The 19550-nt window shown below is 41.3% G+C and overlaps 1 protein-coding gene across 2 annotated transcripts in view; it reads right to left on the bottom strand.

The window, feature by feature from the left end:
- The window catches only part of THSD4 (thrombospondin type 1 domain containing 4), a 243552-nt gene extending 229751 nt beyond the window's left edge, over positions 1-13801 (bottom strand). For both annotated transcript variants that reach the window (XM_053954670.1, XM_053954671.1), the window contains exon 1: positions 13687-13801. The gene's annotated coding sequence lies outside the window, so the exon portion shown is untranslated. The remainder of the gene's footprint in view (positions 1-13686) is intronic.
- Positions 13802-19550: the final 5749 nt, after the last annotated feature.

Genomic DNA, 19550 nt, shown 5'->3' with positions numbered 1-19550 from the left:
TTTTACCTTCCCTTCTCTGTCTAAAGAGGTACTGTAAGAATCTTGACACCAGCTTGTCATCATTCACCGGTTTAAAGAATTTCAACTTTTGTCACAGTTGTTGTGGATAACTAGTGCAGAACAAACTGGAAAGACCTTATATAAGACAAGTGTGCAGAGACTGAGCAGATCTGTTCCCATATAAAAGACCTTACTCAATGTTCAACTGGCATATTCCACTTGTGCTGTGTAAATGTGGCTGAATATTCCCTTTCCTACAGATCCACTAACACCCACTGCACACACAACCATTTAGAACTCTCTGTTCCACACTTAACCACCCCAGAGAACTGAAAGGTTCTGGCAGTTTCAGCACTTGAAAACCATGAAAGCCATCAGAGCTCTACATATTAGAAATCATTACCTCTTCTAACGAAACACATTATATGTATTTTAATGAATTTTCCTTTCCTTGTAAAGAGCTTTTTGCTACAATCTGAATGTTCTAAACCAAAAATGTAGAAGGGGCTGAACATGTAAGAGGAAGGGGGAGATTACATGTTTAAAATGCTTTTCATTAAACCATCTTTCTTAACCATTCAATAATCCTGATCAACACTTATCTGACAGATATGGAAAAAAGTAACATTGAACAGCCTAAAAAGTCAGGTAGCGATACCTGAAATCTCTATAAGCATTAATACAAAAAAGGTGAATCCCTCATTGCTATTACAAGCAAAGTAACAAAACCACAGAAACAAATCTGTATGAACACTGCTATGATTGAACATTGAGAGTCTTGCCTACAAAATGAGCAGTAACGGCACAAATCTGTTTTCAACAAGTTCCTGATCTAAATACTTTTCTACCAAGTGTAAGTAGGTGGAGTGGTGCTTTAGATTTGGTTCAGGTACTGTTTTGACACTCCATTTTGTAGAAACTCAGTTAAAACTGTCTGCTCTGACTGGTAGCTAGAATGCCCTTGATGGAAATAACTGAGAGAAGGATTATAAATGAAATGTGAGTCTGCAAATCTATTTATTTAATAGAAATCTTAATGATACTGATATTGCAAGGCATCTAACTGCATTTCAGAACAACTAAGAATAATGGAAATTTCTTAGAGTCTCTGTTAGCCATACTGATTTCTTCACCTGTAAATATGTCAAAGAAAATTAACTTTAAGTATGCTCTTTTCAGAAGAGGAAAAGAAAATTTAATCTTGAACCTTCTTTAATGAAGGCCATTTTCAGAATTGAAGAAAGGTTGAAAGTAAGAAGCTTTTTCCTAGTCTGCCTTCAAAACACAGGCTCCCAACAGCATTCAGCTGGTGGCTCAGAGGACCTCCTGTCTTTTGCATGAAAACCAAGGACCCACCAGCTCCACTCAGAGAGTTGTAACACACCCTGTTTAAAAAGGTCAAAGAAAACAAATATTTCAGCAAAGCTAATTGAAGGCACATGTACAAGGAAAGTAAAACACAACATATTTCAGGAGTATAATCAGCTATTTCTTAGTAATGCAGCTGGGAGACACTCCTCTCATTATGTAAAAATCATGTGTATTACATAATTATTGTGAAGTTAGAAGATACCTTCCTTTTGCAAAAAGGAAATATGATTTTCACCCATCTGTTTAATAAGAATGTCTGTCTAGCAGACACAACTCCTTTTTTTCCTTTTTTTTAAACTGCTTCCCATGAGAATGGTGTTCAAGAAACATTGTAAATACATGCCTAAGCATCAATATCCTCCATGTAGTAAAAGAAAGGATAAAATATAGGAAACTGTGCCTCAGAGAATAATTTTTAAAGTATTAGGCAACATTCAACATCATTTATAGGTGAAGAACAAGTGTTCCTGTTGCTAATGTACCCTCTGAAAGAAATATTTCATTTACTGTTAAATAGATGTGTGTCATTAGCCTACCACAATTAACTCTCTGCATTGCTCCAACACAAATAGAAAAACTGATGTAAGCTACCCTTTCCATAAATTAGAGCTGATTCACAATAACAGGAGAGTAAAAGGAGTCAGCAATTCCTCTGTGAACTCACAGAAACATTTCTGACAATATAAAAATCCTGAACTTCATAGCTATGACTTCCTAAGGAAGGAATTAAGCAGTAGAGGAAGGTTTAAATATATCACAGTCCTCATATTTTATTTTTTTTAATTTAAAAAAATTCTCCCCATCATATTACCTGAACACATGCCATCTCAAAATATGAACTTTTATAGTTTCTTCTGTTCTATGGGCATGATTTCTGAGGCGTGACCAGTGTCAGAACACAACATGGAGGACAGTATGAGATGTGAACTTGTAATCTTTGCTTGCTTATTCAGAAATGAAATATTTTCTTTGCTGTATCAGTGGGAACCATCTCTCTGCATAAGTAATACCTCCAAATAACAATGCTTTCTGGGAATATTCCTATATTATCCACAGCAGACAAGGATAGAAGTGTTTCAGTACAGGGACACTGCAAAGTCAAACCAAACCACTTTTAAACTTGTTAGCCAATCTTTAATGGCTAAGCCAAGCCTTCTTAGTCCTTGGAAGAGATCACTTTGCATCTCCCAGTTACCAGAGAAAACAGACTTGTCAAGAATGACTCAGTATTTCTCTTCTGGGCAGCTATTCATATCCACTATCATCAGAGATGTTTAATTTTCTAAAGTTAAACTCTATGCAGAGGAACAGTTACTAACTGGAACATGTACCTATAAATACAACACAGGCATCCTATTGAAATTAGCAGAAATATCCTTGGGATTCAATTTCAAACTTCAGCTACAGTGATTCCAAGGGCTTCTGTAGCATTATTCTTGATGTACTAAACTATAAATGGGATAAAAACCATTTCTGGGGAACTTCAGAGATTTCTCTGCCTGTTATGTAGCTCTCTGCCTTGGGTTAGGCATTCTAAAGTAAGGCTGGCATTCCCTCAAGACTGAATGGGTCCTTGACACAGAAGAAAAATTAGGGGAAAAAACCCCAAAGAAACCCAACCCAAACCTGTTTGTTAGTACAGGTAAAAGCAAGGCAATTCTGTGTCACTTTATCAGTCCATACACTCAGCAATAAAATACATTTATAAATGGATAGAAATGGCCAAGCCACAACCCCACTTGTGTCTCTCCCCTGCAGTTTGGCAGCAAAGGAACAATGTCCTGGTAGCCCAAGGACTATCCCCAGTGTTTCAGTGCAGGGCTGCACTGCAGACCACTGACTCCTCTACTTTCTCTAATGGAGATTAATGTGGGCACACATCCCAAAATAACTCATCAAATCCTTTTCTACTCAAGTTTTCAAGGACAAGTGTTTTAACATACATTTCAATACCGCCAAAACTGGAAGAAAAACACCACGGGTACCCACTGACAGACATTTTGTACTAACAAATGTCCAAGAAAAAGTAACCCAGGCTTTTGTAATAGACTCTAAACATGATGAAAGTCCTCTTCTGCAGTCAGCAAACTGCTTTATTTTGGCAAAAAGAAGAGATTTCTCTTTTCTATTGTGCAATTCCTACATGACTTGGGCTTCACTTCAATCAGCTGTGTTCAATTCAGCTGTCATAAAAAAGCTGAGCAACAGCTTGGCTGTGCTGTACTGTATGGGGCATGGAGGGGCACAGGTGCACCATCCTAAACATTCAAACAACACCTTGTCCTCTAGCATTTGGTAATTTGGGCACTAAACACTTGCTAAATAGTTTCAGTACATGAGAGCAACACAAGGCTTCAACTGACCAGAGGCTAGACACAAGGATGTAGAACTTCTCAGGTACCACTGAAAAATAAGTGACACATGTCCAAAATAAACAGTGCTGAGATTTTTGTGTCATCCTGGTAACTGCTGAACATACCTTTGCTCAATAAAGCATAAAAAAATCAACTGTTCACTTCAAGGAAATGTCATATACCTAGTAGTAAGACTTGGATGTTTTATTTTTTAAGAGGAAGTATAGAAAACTGCTAGATCATGGACAGAAAAACAGCTCACTGTGTAGCTTACAAATCTTCATTGTGCATTTCAGAGTCTAGGCTCCTGAAACATCTTGAAATGAATGAGTTGTGCAAGATTGTCTAAATTGTGTTGTTATTAAATATTACTATAAGAATGATGAGATTCTGATTTATTTCTGATTAAAATTTTCTCTGATGTGAGGCTTCCCACATACTGGTACAGAAATGCAACAATGGAATTTGAAGATTTATTGTTTTCTTTTATGTTTCTACATAATGATGAATAATAGGTCTAATAATAAGAGATCTTGCAAGAGCACTGTGAAATTAAGTATTTTTTTCATCATTTTGAAATAGAATACCAGGGAACTTCAACCCAACGTGAAACAATAAACTATCAATGGAACTCTGACAGGCAGCTGGAAGAATGGCAGTAAATTATCTTGTACATATTTTGCAAATATTAAATTGTAAATGCAAGTAAATACAGGGATGACTCAGAGAACACACTGAAGAACTGTTTTACAGAGGTCTATTTAGCTTTCATCCACAATAAAATTTAGATGAGGTCTCCAGCACAACAACACAGACATTCAATATGTTTATCTGCTGGGCTTGATATATATAGAATCTTACAAATACTTCAGTTCCAAAACTGGACTGGCAACCAAGATAGTAGCATCACATGCCAATTGTGCTGCCAAGCCTTTACCACTTAAAGGGGTACATCTGCAGAGGTGCATCTCATTTCTATGGGAATATGATGTTAATGGAGAAAAAAGGGAAAAATCTAAGTTACTAAGCTTTAATTAGTAAAGATGACAAACAACACTATCCTTGTGTCTTTTCAAGAAAGAGAAATTAAGATTCAGCATGATTAGTGACAGCTGAAGAAATGTAAAATCCCCATGTTCAGAAATTCAGAAACAATTTACATTTTCAATTCTACCCCCAAGACTGATGCTGAGACTGAATATCATTTTCCTGAAGTCCTTATTTGGTCCAGGTTCCAGAAATATCCTAATGCTTGCATCAATAATAACCTCCATGTGGTGAACCCTTCAGCCTCCTGCATTTTAAAGCTGAACTGCAAGATCCTTTAAGTATTGGAAGAGGGAGCTGTTTATTCTTATCCTGTCAGCTTGAAAGGGATTTTAGACATCCTACAAATCTTGTCTTTCTGCTATGCCTCATGTGCTCTGGTGGTCTAGATGACAGTTAGTATTTCAGTCCATTTAGTGTAAACGGCACAAACTTTTACACTCCTACAGGAGATACCAGTCCTTGACAAAAAACACAAAGATAGTCATATATTCAAGGAATCTTGGGCTATCATTCAGTGAGCAGAGAAGTCGAAACCTTTCACCAGCTGCCGATCAAAATCTCCCTATTAGGAAATTTATAGTTTGGAAGATGCCATCCAGTGGTCTGTGAAGAATGAATTTATGGTTGACAGATAAAAGATCCAACCTTGCAGAATCACCAACAGCCCTTGTCACCCTTGCTAGTAGCATCATTCAAAAAACCTAAACAAGTCAGAAAGATGCCTCTTTGACTTCCAGTTTTCCTTTCCAGGTCAGGTTCTAGTCTTGAGTTTTTCTCAGCCTATAAGTAAACTTGATACTGCTTCCAATAGAGGCTTGCTTAGAGAGCAGGAGTAAGACATGATTGTAGTCTGACTTTGAAAGAACTGAATCAACTTTGCTACTTGAAAAGTCATTCACCAGAGCTAATGAACACAAGTACCCACTCTTGTATCTGCAAAAGCCAGAAGGGTTGAAGAGAAAAAACAGTAAGAATACTGTTACATACATACTGCCCTGTAATTCCTGTATGGGCTTGCAAAGAAAGGTAGGTTAAAGAAAACCCCTTTTTAACAGAGTAGTGGAAACCATCAGTACTATTAGTCACTGCATGGTAAAGAGGTGACTCTATCCTGCCTCCCCATTTAGCCATACACTACTTTATTCAGAATAAGGTAGCCCCAACACACTTGCAACACAGCAGTTTGAGCAAAATTATTATACTTAGATTAGTGAGACCCTGTACCTCACAGTTTAACAACATAGCAGATTAGGAGGATACTTAGAGGGGGAAGTGTGACTACCACAATACAGGTCCACTCACTGACAGCATATCCAGCCTTTTGGCTGTATCTACAGTCACTGACATTTCAGATTAAGGTATTCTTTTCTGTCTGTATATAACAAAAGTTTTAACTTTGCTCACTATCCCTGTTAATCAGATGCAGCTTAGAAACTGTACTTCATAGTGGTAGTTTCAGAGTTGGCAGCTGTGCAAGTCACAATGAAGTCACTTCTCTCTTCTGACCACATTAACAGCCAAACCTAATTCAGTGTATCAAAGTCATCTACAATCCAGAAATCTCTGCCACCCTTATACCAAGTTTGGAGACTTCCATAACCATTCCTGCTCAAGAAAACCTATTCAAGTGGCTGGGACTTGGCCTAAGCAGAGTGAATAGGGCACCTATTGCATCAGGTAAAAAGAAATCAAAGGTCATCTCTTGGCAGTAGAGCCTGAGGCTATTTGTGTTGAGGGCAGATTATTACAGCACACTGACCCTCACCTGACGTCACTCAGTGCTTCCCATGTGTCTGCAAACTGGAAAACAGGGACTGAAAACATGAACGTGACACTTCTTGAATCTGCATGACAACAAGAACAGCCTATTACGAAACACTGGCAAAGGAAACCAAGTAACTCCTCCAACACTGTGGACTTCATTTGCTGCTTTATAAAATCTGCATGCCAGAGATGATAAAGTGATCTTTTAAAAATGGATGACCAAATTTCATATGCTGTCTTTTGGGGTTTTTTAATCAGAGTCTATTGCTGTTGCACAAACTGCTTGGAGTCAGACAGTCTTATATAGTGACTTTTAATCTTCTATTTGAGTACTCACTGTTGGAGATAGGTGAAGACTTGCTGAAAGGAATGCAACTCGAATGGAATCACTCTGGGCACTGCTTCACACTGTGCTCCCTGTTTTAACATAACATCTGTATGGTCTGAGGAAACAGGCATTTTGCAAAGCCCAGAGTTTTGAAAAGCCCTTCTAACACAACTTTAGGAAAACAGCAAAACAAAAAGCAGAAACAAACCCTTTCTGAATCGTCAAGTGCCAGGAAGATACATTTCGAAACAGTTTCTCCTCCATTCCCATTTCAAAGCAGTAGAAACAATCACAACTAAATCACAAGCAATATGGTTCAAAAGAAATCAGAAAATGATAGTTTATGTCAAATTTTAACAGTATGAAAGCAGCAAAAACATTTCACCCTTTCATGCCCTCATGATTCAAAACTGCATAAGGATTGTTTCTTGCTTAAAAGAATTCTTAGTTATTATTATTTAAATTTTGAACATGCTCTCAACTATCACTGCATTCAGCCATGGTGTGATGAATTTGGCCAGCAACAAACACAGGCAAAAGGCACAACTTTATGACAACTAATTAATTACAGCAGCATTGTGAGTGCCTATGTAATAAATCTGAACCTGACCCTGCAACACTGTAAACATTCCTATGGGGAGAAACAAAAGTACTCCAATTGCCTAAATCTCTGAACTGAAGGGGGGCAGTAAGAAAGAAAGGAAAAAAGAGAATCTTTCTGGTGTGCAATATGTATTAATGACTACAAGCAATGCACAAAGAAGGAAAGGAGTATAAGAAATTATATTTTTAATGGCTGTTTATCATTACAAAAAAATCAAAACTGACATCCTGCCTTAACCCCTGTGTTTCAACACATGAACAGTATTTCCTGGGCCAACAAACTGAACAATACTAGCAGTTAATGGTTAACACACTCTATTCTTTTAAATCCTTATTCTTATGCTGGTTTAGTAAAGTGCTTCAATTTCACATAGAGCCCCTGAAAATCAGCAAGGAGGTTTGCCCACTATTCCCCACTCACTTTCCCAGCTGCTGAATGCAGCTCCACAGAACTACAAGAAAATGAGACAGCTTTCATTTCTGCCAGATTAAGTAATTGTATCCATTCCATACAATTTATCACTCTTTTGGGCAGCTTGTGTCATGGGATGACATTTTCTTGTAATTATGCAGGGTGGGATTGGACAGGCTCTTGCTTCTCTTTGCCAATCTGATAAGCAAAAATATTTTTTTTTTACTTTCGTAGAAACTACATGTTTTAGATAAAAATAACCAAACAAAACTGTAAGTATAATGCACAACCAATAATGGTTTGATGTTACCAAGTCAGGACTACAGCAATCACCTTTACTGTGGGAAAAAAATCCAGGATATCTGAATACTTTCCAAGTCAACATTTACTCTCAGATTAGTGTCAATAGTTTTGCTGAATTTGCCATTTACAGATAGGTTTGTCCTTCCATGCACTTCTCTGCAGCTAATCCAAGGGGAGTATCAGGGGAATCCGCCTGATTCAGGATTACAGATTTTAGTCATACAATATTCAAGTATCCAAGTGACGTTTTTCTCCTGGGGGAGTAGTATCCATGCTCACATATATCCAAGTGCTGATCCAGCAAGGCCAAGCACAACAGATGTTTTTCACCAAGAAGCAGGTTTCATGAAGAAGGACTTTTAAAAAGGGCTTCTTTATCCATCCTTTTCCCAAAACCAGAGCAAAGAAAACACGTTCCAACTCAGATATCATGAGTCACATAAAAGGGAACAAGCAGGAAACCACAGTACTTCTATCAGTGTTTCAGACAGTATCCTCAGGCTCCCAACAAACACTTCACTTTGGGAAGCCTTCTCCTCCTGTTCTCTTATCTCACCAGGCCATGCAGTCCCGAAGGACTGCCCTTGCCCCACCTCTTGGGCAAGCCAGGTCCAAGGTGTCGCATCAGCCCTGCTAGTTCATCAACAGAGAAACTGGGAGAGTCTGCTCACTACCAGGTCTCTCTGCTAAACTTCATTTTGATACCAGAAGAGGTCAATACAACCCAGTCAAAGATAAAAAAAGTTCAGAAGTTGAAAGTTTAGAAGTTGGAACTTCTGTTGTCACAGCACTTATCTCTTGGATTTACTAAAAGGAACTATTCCTTTATTAATGTTTGTATTTTAAAAAGGTTGGATTTAGGAAAAAAGCACAAGTAAGCAAAGCTAAATCAACAAAAATAACACGCAAAAAATGGTAGTTTTCTGTATTTCTCTCTACCTTTAATCATGTATGGCTATATATAACTAATGAGTTCACAGCAGTCTTATAGGAAGGGGAATAAAGGATCACAGCTACAAACAAGTAGTTCCTCTGCAAAGGGATAAATTTTATCCCTACCAAGTCCTGTAAGTTAAATATTTTTCTGGTACCCAGAGAGTCTTCCAAAGGCTCCAGTTCCTGGGAAACAACTATACAACAAGTATAACTTGTCAAGTTAAAGAACAAGTTACTAACTCTTGTAGTGTCAAAGAAAACACTGGAAACTCATGGCTGAAATCAGTGGTCCTGCCTTCCAATGACAAGAGCACATCAGGTGGGAGTGGCCTGATCCGAAAGACACTGAAGTTGCTGATAACCTTTTCCTTGACTTTACTGGCTCTTAGACCAGAGCTTTAAATAAAAGAGATAGTGGCTTTTGCACTGAGAAAAAAATCTACAGAACTGATGGAAAAAGTAAATTTTTTAAAATATTTTTTTCCATATAAGGAGCCTGGAATCTTCCTGTGAAGGGAAATTCCAAAACCAGGACCAAAATAAATACTGAAGTGGGATGCCAAGTAGTAGCAGCAGCAAAGGACTGATGTGAAATAGCCAACAAGCAAGACCTTAGGCTGTGATTTAGAGAAACACAGTAATAAACCTATGGAGCACATACTACATAATTTGGGTTCATTTATGTACAATGCATATTTTTTATTCAAATTACTTTTTTTTCTTAGTATCTTTGCATGCACACTATCTTCAGGAAATTTAACAGTTGACCAACATCCTGTAATTATCATACCTAGTTCAGAGATAAAGGAACAAGTTCAGAGATAAAGCAAGATGCCGATGGCCTCGATGAGCAGCACAGAGCAGCCCATGGAGTGCTGAAACCAGAAGCCCACATTCCAGGAACTCACGTGTCCATCACCTCAGCAGCCCACAGGGCTACTTGCCCTCACAAGGACTGGACTGAGATCCTATCTGCATTTCTAGTGCCAGAACAGCTCCTGTGGAGAAGCCCCACATTTAACACTTGGTACCACCATTTAAAAAATAAGTAACAGATGTCAGTACATGGTGCTGACAAGTGCTGACTGCTTAACAGCAACCAGAATTATGAACTGACCCATCTCTGGGAATGCCATAACCCTGCAGGGGTTACACAAATTTGATGTGTGACATGACACTCAAGTCCCCAAGAGAAAAATGGGTGGGACAGAACATTCCAGGAGGGGAAAACTGGGTTGGTTTAAATTACAGAATTTGAATCTGTTATTGTCACTAACACAAAGAATAAAAATTAACAAAAAGTAACCAGGCAACACTAAAGTACATGGTCTCAGCTCTGCTTCCTTTATACAGAGTAACATATGAGGTAAAATCAGGGCCATCAGATCATTCTGTTAATCAATTTTTTTATATCTGCTTAACATCCTTCTAATTAATCTTCTAAATTAAGTACTAAACCATGCATTCTTCCTAAAGATCAAATATACATGTACAGAATTATCTAGCATAAAGCACTAAATATCCTGAACAAAAACCAAGCTATTGCAATGCAAAACACTGTTACTTATTCTGCTAACAATGCAACCATGTTCACTGGTCACATATTGAACCACATATATTCATAACCTAATTAGCTTTAAAACTACCCAAGTCATGGTCCAAACTGCATTTAGTTCAGGCAGAGCTGCTGTCTGAAAACAAAAGAACTAATAACTGAACTACTAATATGTAGTAGTAACTACTAACTAACTAATATGTGCCTACTCAAGGGAACAAGACTTGTCACAGAATCTGTTCTTCAGTCAGCACTGTTACCACTGGAAGCATTTCACAATTCAAAGGTACAAAATGCTTTCCCTATCAACTTTGTGGCAAAAGGGCTACTATCAAGGCCCAAACTCTTTAAGAAGTTGGTTTGACACAGTAAGTTTTCTTCTACTTTTTTTCCTACTTGCAAAAAATAACAACCTTCCAAACCTGAAGCTTGTTATGATAACACAACACTACAGGGGACACAGCTAAAATTGCTTATGCATGGTTGACTTTGGACCTCCTTGGGTTTTTTGAGTGCTTAACCACCTAACCTTACTTCTCTTGTACAGAATTTAATGTCCACAGAAGTGTCTGCAATGACTGCACTTCACTGTAGATGGTAAATCTGATTCTCAAAGTAAAAAAGAAAATCCCAAGTACCACTAAATGTCTGACCAGCACTTCACCTCTGTTTTTACTACAACTGCCACTGTGAATAGTCTGAATATCACACATCTGATGTCACGTCACAGAGAACTGAGACTGCAGCTTTTCTGTGGTCACTGTCTGCACAGAGCCACACACTGAGGCCAATATGAGTCTTCAAGATGATCCTGCTTTCTTGTTTTGTGTTCAGCCTTCATTTAATGCACATTTCCAACACAGTTATTCAGCTTGTTCTACAGCATAACGAAGGATTTTGTACTGAGATCATAACACCCATCACTGCCTGGGAGCAACCTAATTAATTTTCTACAATTAAATCTGCTGGGGCTCTGAAGGAACCTGCTGTATGAAATGCAGAAAGACTGAAATCTTGCACCATACAACACCTCCAAGTGTTTCTGGGAGTTAGTCAGGAATCAAATTGTTCCTTCAATTACAATTGAGCTTTTTCAGATTAAAATCAGCAGCAGCAAGACATGGGGTTAGCCCTGCTCCTAGATAAAACCTGATAAGTTATCTTCAGGACACAATAATGATAAATAATCCATATTTCCTACCTATACTCACTTTGAAGGACTCCCTATGACAATCCATACCAGCTGGCCTCATGTTTCTAACTTGGCTAAAAATGCTCACTTTGCAGCACTTTTCTTGTTAAAGGCAGTCTCTCCTCCTAGTCTGCTTAAATCTATTCTCCCACTAGAGTCTCTGGAAATGAAGTTCCCTGGTGAAAAAGAAAGCATCAAGAATTGCAGGTGTCTAATGAATATCAGCAATATCCAGTTTCATTTTAAATCCCTGATTATACTGAATAGATGAAAACCACATCAACCAGTAGATTACTACTAAGTTTACACCAGAAAGAAGTCCAAGTTGGCAAGCCACAGCTTGGTAGATCAACTTTCTACAAGTGCATTGGCAGTTCCACAAACAGCAATAAACAGACAGATTTGGGCTATTTGGACAGGAAGAACATGCACAGCAGACTGACAGAATTTTAAGAGCTCATCAGGCAACTATTTAATCCATAACCTTATGCCCTTGTATTGAGCTACAAACCATTAGTGCATTAGACAGTGGTTTCTGATTTAAAAAATTAACCACACTGATTTATCAACAGGTGACACATCAAGTTACAAATACTTCTATTATTTTGATGGCTATTCACAATATTGATGCACCAAATTAACTGTCATCTCTGCTAGCAGATATCATCATGCCCTTATATAATCCTATTGTATTGAAATCTTGCATATAACTCCATTTTGCTGATCCCTTGATTTAAAAAAATATGAAAAAATTAAAAAAAATACAGAAAAGAGAAATTACACTGACAAGAGATACAGAAGAAAGGTGATGAAAAAGCTAAGAATTCTTTAACCTGAAATAAGGAATAGCTGAGGAAGACATATAATGAAAGTACACAGTTCTGAAATAACACTGAGATAGTGAGCAAAAACCAAGCATAATTAATTTTATAAGGTCCATACAGTATCAGGCACAAAAATGAAAAGAAGCAAAAGGAAGTAGTTTTTCCACAGAACATAGTAAGCTGTGGGACTCACTGCTGCCAGCCTCTCTGAACTGTTCATGTATCTAGAATCTGGAAAAAAATAATTTGGATTAATTAATGTCAAGTGTGTCAAGAGCTATGAAACACACAGGTGTGGACACACTGACAGTTGCAAAAATGTAAAGCCACAGCTGGAGAAGAAAAGGTATTTCAAGATTCTCCTCTGCTACAGCGCATACTCTCTAGCCTGACAACTTTGCACAAACAGCTCAAGTGTCGGTAGAATTAGAGAGATGGTAACAAAGCCAGAGGCAGGAAAGCGTGAAGAGAAACACCGAACGCCAAGCACGGTTCATGCTTTGCACACTGTGCTTAGTTAGACCAAAAGATCTGGCCCCAAGCAAGAACAATTGCAACACGCATTCTTCGTGAGGCGAGTTATCCACTTCTTTCCCTCTCCCGTACAAACTGCTGGATTCGGCTCAGGCTACGTGCAGCTACGGCTTCTGGTGGGACACCGAGGCAAAGGGAAGCAGCTCCTGACGCTGCCTCTGGATGCAGCTCCTGGAAACCGAGCGTGCGAGGAGAGCAGCTTTGAAATGGCTACTTACACAGCCAAAACACGCGGCGCAAGAATCCCGCGGAGCGGAGCAGAGCCGAACGCGCTCCCGCAGCCGGGGCAGAGCGAGAACCCGCGGGCCGCGGCTCCGAGCGCACACCCAGCGCGGAGCAGCCCCGCAGCGCGGCCTCGGGCTCCGCCGGTCCGAGCACCGCCGCCCCGGCACTGCCCGCGCCCCCCGGCACGGCGCCCACCGCCCACCTGGCGCGCCCCCCCTCCCGGGCCTTGACTCACCGCTCCGCGCCGGCGTCCCGTCCGGGCGCCCCGCGACGAGGCGCTCTCGGGGGCGAGAGGGCTGAGAGCCGCGCGGCCCCCGGCGCATGGGAGGCGGTGCGCCCTCGGCCGGGAATGCCGGAGCCCCGCAGGACCCGAGCAGGTTCCCGGCGGCTCCGGGGCTCACCCACAGCCTCTCCCCTCGCTCCCGCCCGCCGCCCGCGCAGGAGCCGCGCGCCGGCTGCTGCCACCTGCCGGCCGCCCCGCGCAGCGCCCTCCCTCCGCCTTCCCGCGGCGGGCCGGAGCTCGGCGGCGAGGTGCGGCGGGGAACCTGCGAGGCGGAGGCGCAGGGCACCGCACCGTCCAGCGCCGCCGCTGCGCGGACGTGCGGGGGGTAAGGCGGCGTATGGCGGGGGGTGCGAGGGACCCACCGGCGGGGCTGCCCCGCGGATCTCCCGCTGACCGGGAGCGCAGGTGCCCACCCGCGCCGTGGGAGCGGCGTTCGGAGGCTGCCAGGGAGCGCAGCGCTGCCCGGGCTGGCCGCGCACCCTCCTCTGCAGGAGCGGCCGGGCAGGTGCCGCTGCCGCGGCTCCGCCAGCGCAGCCGTTCTGCGCGGCCAGAGCAGGGCAATTGGGTGCATCGTCCTCCAGCCCATTTCAGTTCTTCCAGCCCTGCGCTCTTCGAGACGAAGGCACTAAGGCACCCCGTACTGCTGCTCTCGGACACTACTTTCTTAAACGCAAGAGGCAACTGTTCTCTCCCTACTCAGTGGCTGGGTGAAAGACCGTCTGCTTCCAGAAGAAATACTGACAACTAGAAAGTCATTTGTGTCCCTGACAGTGTTTGCTTAACACTGACAGTGTTTGCTGATACACTGGCACTGTGAAATCTACACCACCGATGAGCAACGATGAGGAGGATCTTCTCTTGGTAACTTTTGAGTTAGCATCTGAGGAAAAAGCCTGGAATTGTATTTCTTTTCCTGCTTTATATTAACTGTACTGGACCTAAGATCCCTAAGGGCATTTTCACTGAAAAGAGCAATAAAGTGTCCAGCATGAGCTCTAAACCTTAGAACCAGATAGTCACTGGCAACAGTTCATTGCAACATTTAGTTTTATTCTTTATAAAACCCACAAAATTATTATGCTGGAACTAGCCCAGCCAGGTGAATGTATTTATTTTAAAGCACAGCAAAACAGGTGTTTTTTTCTTGCCAGCATTTTGGGCTTCATTACACTTGAACCCAGACAAAAAGAGTAAAAGATGATGTGTTGAATGTGCTATTCATTGCACAAAAACAACCTTCTCCATTCCCAAGTTCATGTATAGGCTCTAGATACAGGCTCTAAGCAAAAGATCTGCAGAAAACCTACTTTCTCCTGTGTTTTCACCAGGCAATTGCCACAGCACAGCACTCCCATGCAGTTTCAGATGCCTTGTGAGCACCATGGCAGATTTTGGTTGCAAAAAGACAGCTGTACACAGCTGTATGGCAATGATTTCTCACATGCAAAGAAAAGCTGCATTATAACACTAAGAGAAGAGTAGCTGTTCTACCTCCAAGAGGTCTCATTTGTAGGAAGAAAACTAGTTTGGAAGCAACAGATTTAATCTAGAAAGAATTCTGCCAGTTCCTCCTGAGTTATGAGGTGGTTTATTATCAGGTAGAACTTCACCTGAGCTTCAGAACCTGTTTGGCAGTGGTAGATATTCTCTCATGAAGCAAATACAGTGCTGCTCTGACTATGATCTAATGAGGTACATAAATAAGTGACTAATTGCTAAGCCAGGTAGCATGTGAGCAAGACTAGCTCTGGCACGTTTCAGGATTTTAGTTCTAATCTCTGCTCAGAGTACACATTCTACTTCACCTACTCTGCCAATTGCATGACTACTGTTTGCTTCAGGGAGAGACACAACTGCAGCCCGATGGACTAGAGACAGGAGTCCTTTTCAAGAGCAAAGTACTAGGGTATTAATTAATTAATTACTGTACTTAGTTTACATTATGAGAATGCTCTGCTTAAGACAGTTCCTAACTCTTGATATTGGAGAAAGATTGCTTAACCTATGTCAATCTGAAAATTAGCTACCAAGTTTTATCAGCCCCTGGGGAGGAAAACTTGTTCTAAATTAAGGGCAGCTGAACAGCATTAGCCTTCACCCTGGAGGTGCCAAAGGTTGTTCAGCTGGGCACAGCCAGCAACAGAAGGATACATGAAAGCAGATACCGAAGAGGCCTTTTGAAAAGCCAAGGAACCTACACCTGTCACTGTTTTCCTTCCCTGTCTTTTGCTGCCTTTGCTTTAATTTCCCTAACTTCTCTCTTGCTTGCTATTTGGGTTTTAGAGTCATTGCTCCCTCCCAAGAGCTAGTGCAGAGTCCTGTCTGTCATCCCTGCATCTCCTCCTCCCCTTGCTGCTGCTGAACTGCTCAGAACAGCGTGCATCATGTTTTCCCAGCAGTGCAGGAGGAAGTTGTCCTGCTGCTGAGGAGGTGAGGAGCAATCCTTCCCACACCTTATCTGTGCAGCAGGGCAGCTGACACTCAATTTGTTCTGAACAACTGCAGAGTTATGAGCCCCCTCAGTGTACTGCAACGTTATCTGAGGTCTTTCATGGTCTCACTTAACAAACATGGCTATCTGATGAAAACCACCCAATATACTCAGGCTGTTGGCTGCCTTTTTCTAAGAAATGGAAATCAAGGGGAATGTGAAATGGCATCATTCTTTTAAATAGAGAGCAAAATATAAATGCTTGAAAGAAAGCAGCATTCACTAGGAGATTAAATGTAATTGCAGTAACTCACAAAGGAAATGCTTGTTTAAAGCTTTAATTTGCTGGCAAAAGATGCTGCAGAAAATAATGCTTTTGAGGAAGATGTGAACTCATCAAGGCAAGAAAGATCTGAGTGTAGGACAGGAATCATAGAATCATTAAGGTTGGAAAATACCTTAGATCATCGACTCCCAGCTGTAAACCCACCACTGCCAAGCCCGCCACTGAACCATTCATCAGAGTACCACATAACCATGTGAGCTGACCCACTTGATCATCTCTTCAGCATATGGTGATTCAGTCACACTTCATCTCCTCGATTGAGGGCAGGGATAGCCACGGGCAGGGATAGCCACCAGCACCACTCACCCAGCAAGTTGCAGAGATTCCCCTCTGAGATACAAAGTATACTGGGGTATTTTTACTTCCAAAGCTGAAGGACTTCCCTGCCCAGGAGCCAGTTCTTTGGCCAGCTGCCTCAGTGAAAGAGGAGGAATCTATTTCAATTAGTTTCATTAAAATTCTTTGTGTTACAGCAGCTTGGGAACAAGACATTAGTGCTACTTCAAAAATTCAGACAAGGGTACAGCATAAAATGATAAGACTGGCAACAGACAAGAGGGTTGAAGAGCGCTGTAGGACTAAACTGCTGCTTGCTGGTCACAAAGAATCATTTCACACTAACAGTGGGAATGAAAGTGTGTGAAAATCCCCATTGGGATAAGGAAAGAGAGAATCTGAGAAAGAAGATTAGATTGTGGTAGAGTAGGAAGCTAGTGTTTCCCTCCCTTGAATTGTTTCAGCCACTTATTATTTGTTTCAATACTTCTCTGTGAGCCACTAATTGTCGCAGTGGGATCTTTCTGCTTCATTTCCTTCTCTTTGTGAGAGCAGGCGTCAACACTGCAAAGAGTTAGAAATCTGCAGCCTAGTATACAGAAGACAACGTCCAATTTGCAACATGTCCAGCACAGGTCAGTGGCATGGTTAAGCCTTGGAAAGTGCCTTTTATACAAGCATTAAAAATCTTTGGGAAAAAATATCACTATTGCAAAACCCAAAAACAATCAGAAAAAAAGAAATACAGAGATTTACAAGTTTTCTCTTCATCCCTTGATCTGTTACTCTTGAAGCAGGAGGACTTAGTAGAAAGAGTACCTTTCACCAAAGGATATTAATAGTAGTTAACTCAGTTGCAGCTTAGGTATCCTGAGCAGCAGCAATGTTTTTTAGTTTACACTCCAACTGTGTTCAGAAAAACCTGGTTTATGTCCTCATGTCCTCCATGACTTTCCCCAGTGCTAGATCAAGAGTTCCTGTCAGATCCTTGCCTGAGAACAGCAGAGATGCATAAAAGTTCTTGAATTAATAAGTCATATTACAGAAATGGGAGAACATGCCTGTTTTAAACTTGTACTTTGCACGTGAGGGCAAGTTCCAGGAATGGCAGTTCCCTGGGACCTGCAGCTGCTCTGATCTCTGGTACCACTGCCTCCTTCTCATGGAAAACCTCTCAACAGCACAGCAGGACAGGTTGACCCTCTAGCCAAACAAAAGAAGGACATGCCCCTCCCTCCTCCATACCAAGTATTTCTCTTAGGTCACACTGAAGGACTCCTCCCTGTTCCAGATAAGCACCAGCCAGGTCATGTACAACTACTCAGACCACATCCTTTACTCAGCAGTTGTCTTTATGTGGACATACTCTTTACTTTCTTCCATTGCCTTTTGCTAATCACCATCTTTAGTCCTTTAGAGCTAGTATTATGAAAAATATGTCAAATAACCTGCCTACACATGTTTTCTGCTTAAGCCTTCCTTTTAGAACACATTCACAGCAGAAAATATGAGTGAAAGAGAAGCAGATTACACAGATTTAGGTGAAGCAAAAATAGATGTTTAGGAAAACAGGAGGGTCATTCAACTGAGCAACCTTTTTAGCTTGTGTTTCTTATCTTTACTATCTAATAGCAGGACTGGAGACCTACAGCACACACATCACGTGCTGTTTTACATTTATTTTCCTTTGGTGTTTCTCAGCTGTATAATTTAAACCTTCTTTCTTTTACTATATCTGTAACTACAACACATTCTAATATTTACAAATGGAGAGTGACTTGGCACAATACTGGGTGAAGACTGTCTGCCATCAGAGAGGCATTCTTCAAATGGACCTGCCCACTGCAAGAGCTGGGAGATCCAAACTGTTTGTTTAAAACCTAACTTCCTCTCGAAATAGCCAGGCACAGCTGTAGGTCTATTGAAAACTGTTAAACAAGTGGATACGTAGACCAAAACATTGGTTAGAACCCTTCTAGGGAACAGCTAGATATGCCATGACAAGTGGGAGCAGAAGGTGCCCAAGGTATTCAGAAACAAGCAATCAGAAAGCAAGGCACTGTGCTAGGCAGAAGTCTTAATTCTGCCATGGAAAAGAGGTAACCTAACTCTTGGAACTTAAAAATAATCATGGATTTCAGCATTTTTCACAGGTTAGAAATGCAGATGCTCAGTCACCAACAAACTTTGCCTAAGGTATCTTTATTTCCTTTAGAAGCAAAGGGATAATAAAAAAGACCTGTGATTAAGACTGAGAACATCCTACCTGAGTATTCTAGCTGAAAAGCACCTGTGATTCAAAGAATGGGATACACTGAAGAATAGCTACAAACACCCAATTCCCTTGAGATGCTCCTACATCAGGGATTTATTGACAGGAAAGCATTAGCACCAGTTCTTGCAGTGCGAACACATAATGCTGCCTGCTGCCATGGGCAGCTGTGGCCAGAAGCTTCCAGTAAGAAGCTCTAAGCCAGGACAACCACCTCCATCCAGCACCACAAAGATGGGGAGAAGAGCCCACATGCTGGCCCTCCTTGCTCTGCACCTCCTCTCTCATCACAAATGTGTGCATTTGTCCCCATGCTGGAGCTCTGCAAACGAGCCTTCTAAGCAGTGTGAGAATAACAGGATGATACTGAGGAAATTGTTCTTGAGCATGAGCTTTGACCCTTCTGGGCAGTGAATATGAACCACATGGGCTGGACAAGCCCCGGGCACATTACATGCCTCTGTGAAGTTATTTGCTGATTCAGAGGTGTG

Source organism: Vidua chalybeata, chromosome 13 (assembly GCF_026979565.1).
Source record: "Vidua chalybeata isolate OUT-0048 chromosome 13, bVidCha1 merged haplotype, whole genome shotgun sequence".
Lineage (NCBI taxonomy): Eukaryota > Metazoa > Chordata > Aves > Passeriformes > Viduidae > Vidua > Vidua chalybeata.
Note: the sequence above shows the minus strand (reverse complement) of the source record. Positions and strands in the feature narration are given on the sequence as shown.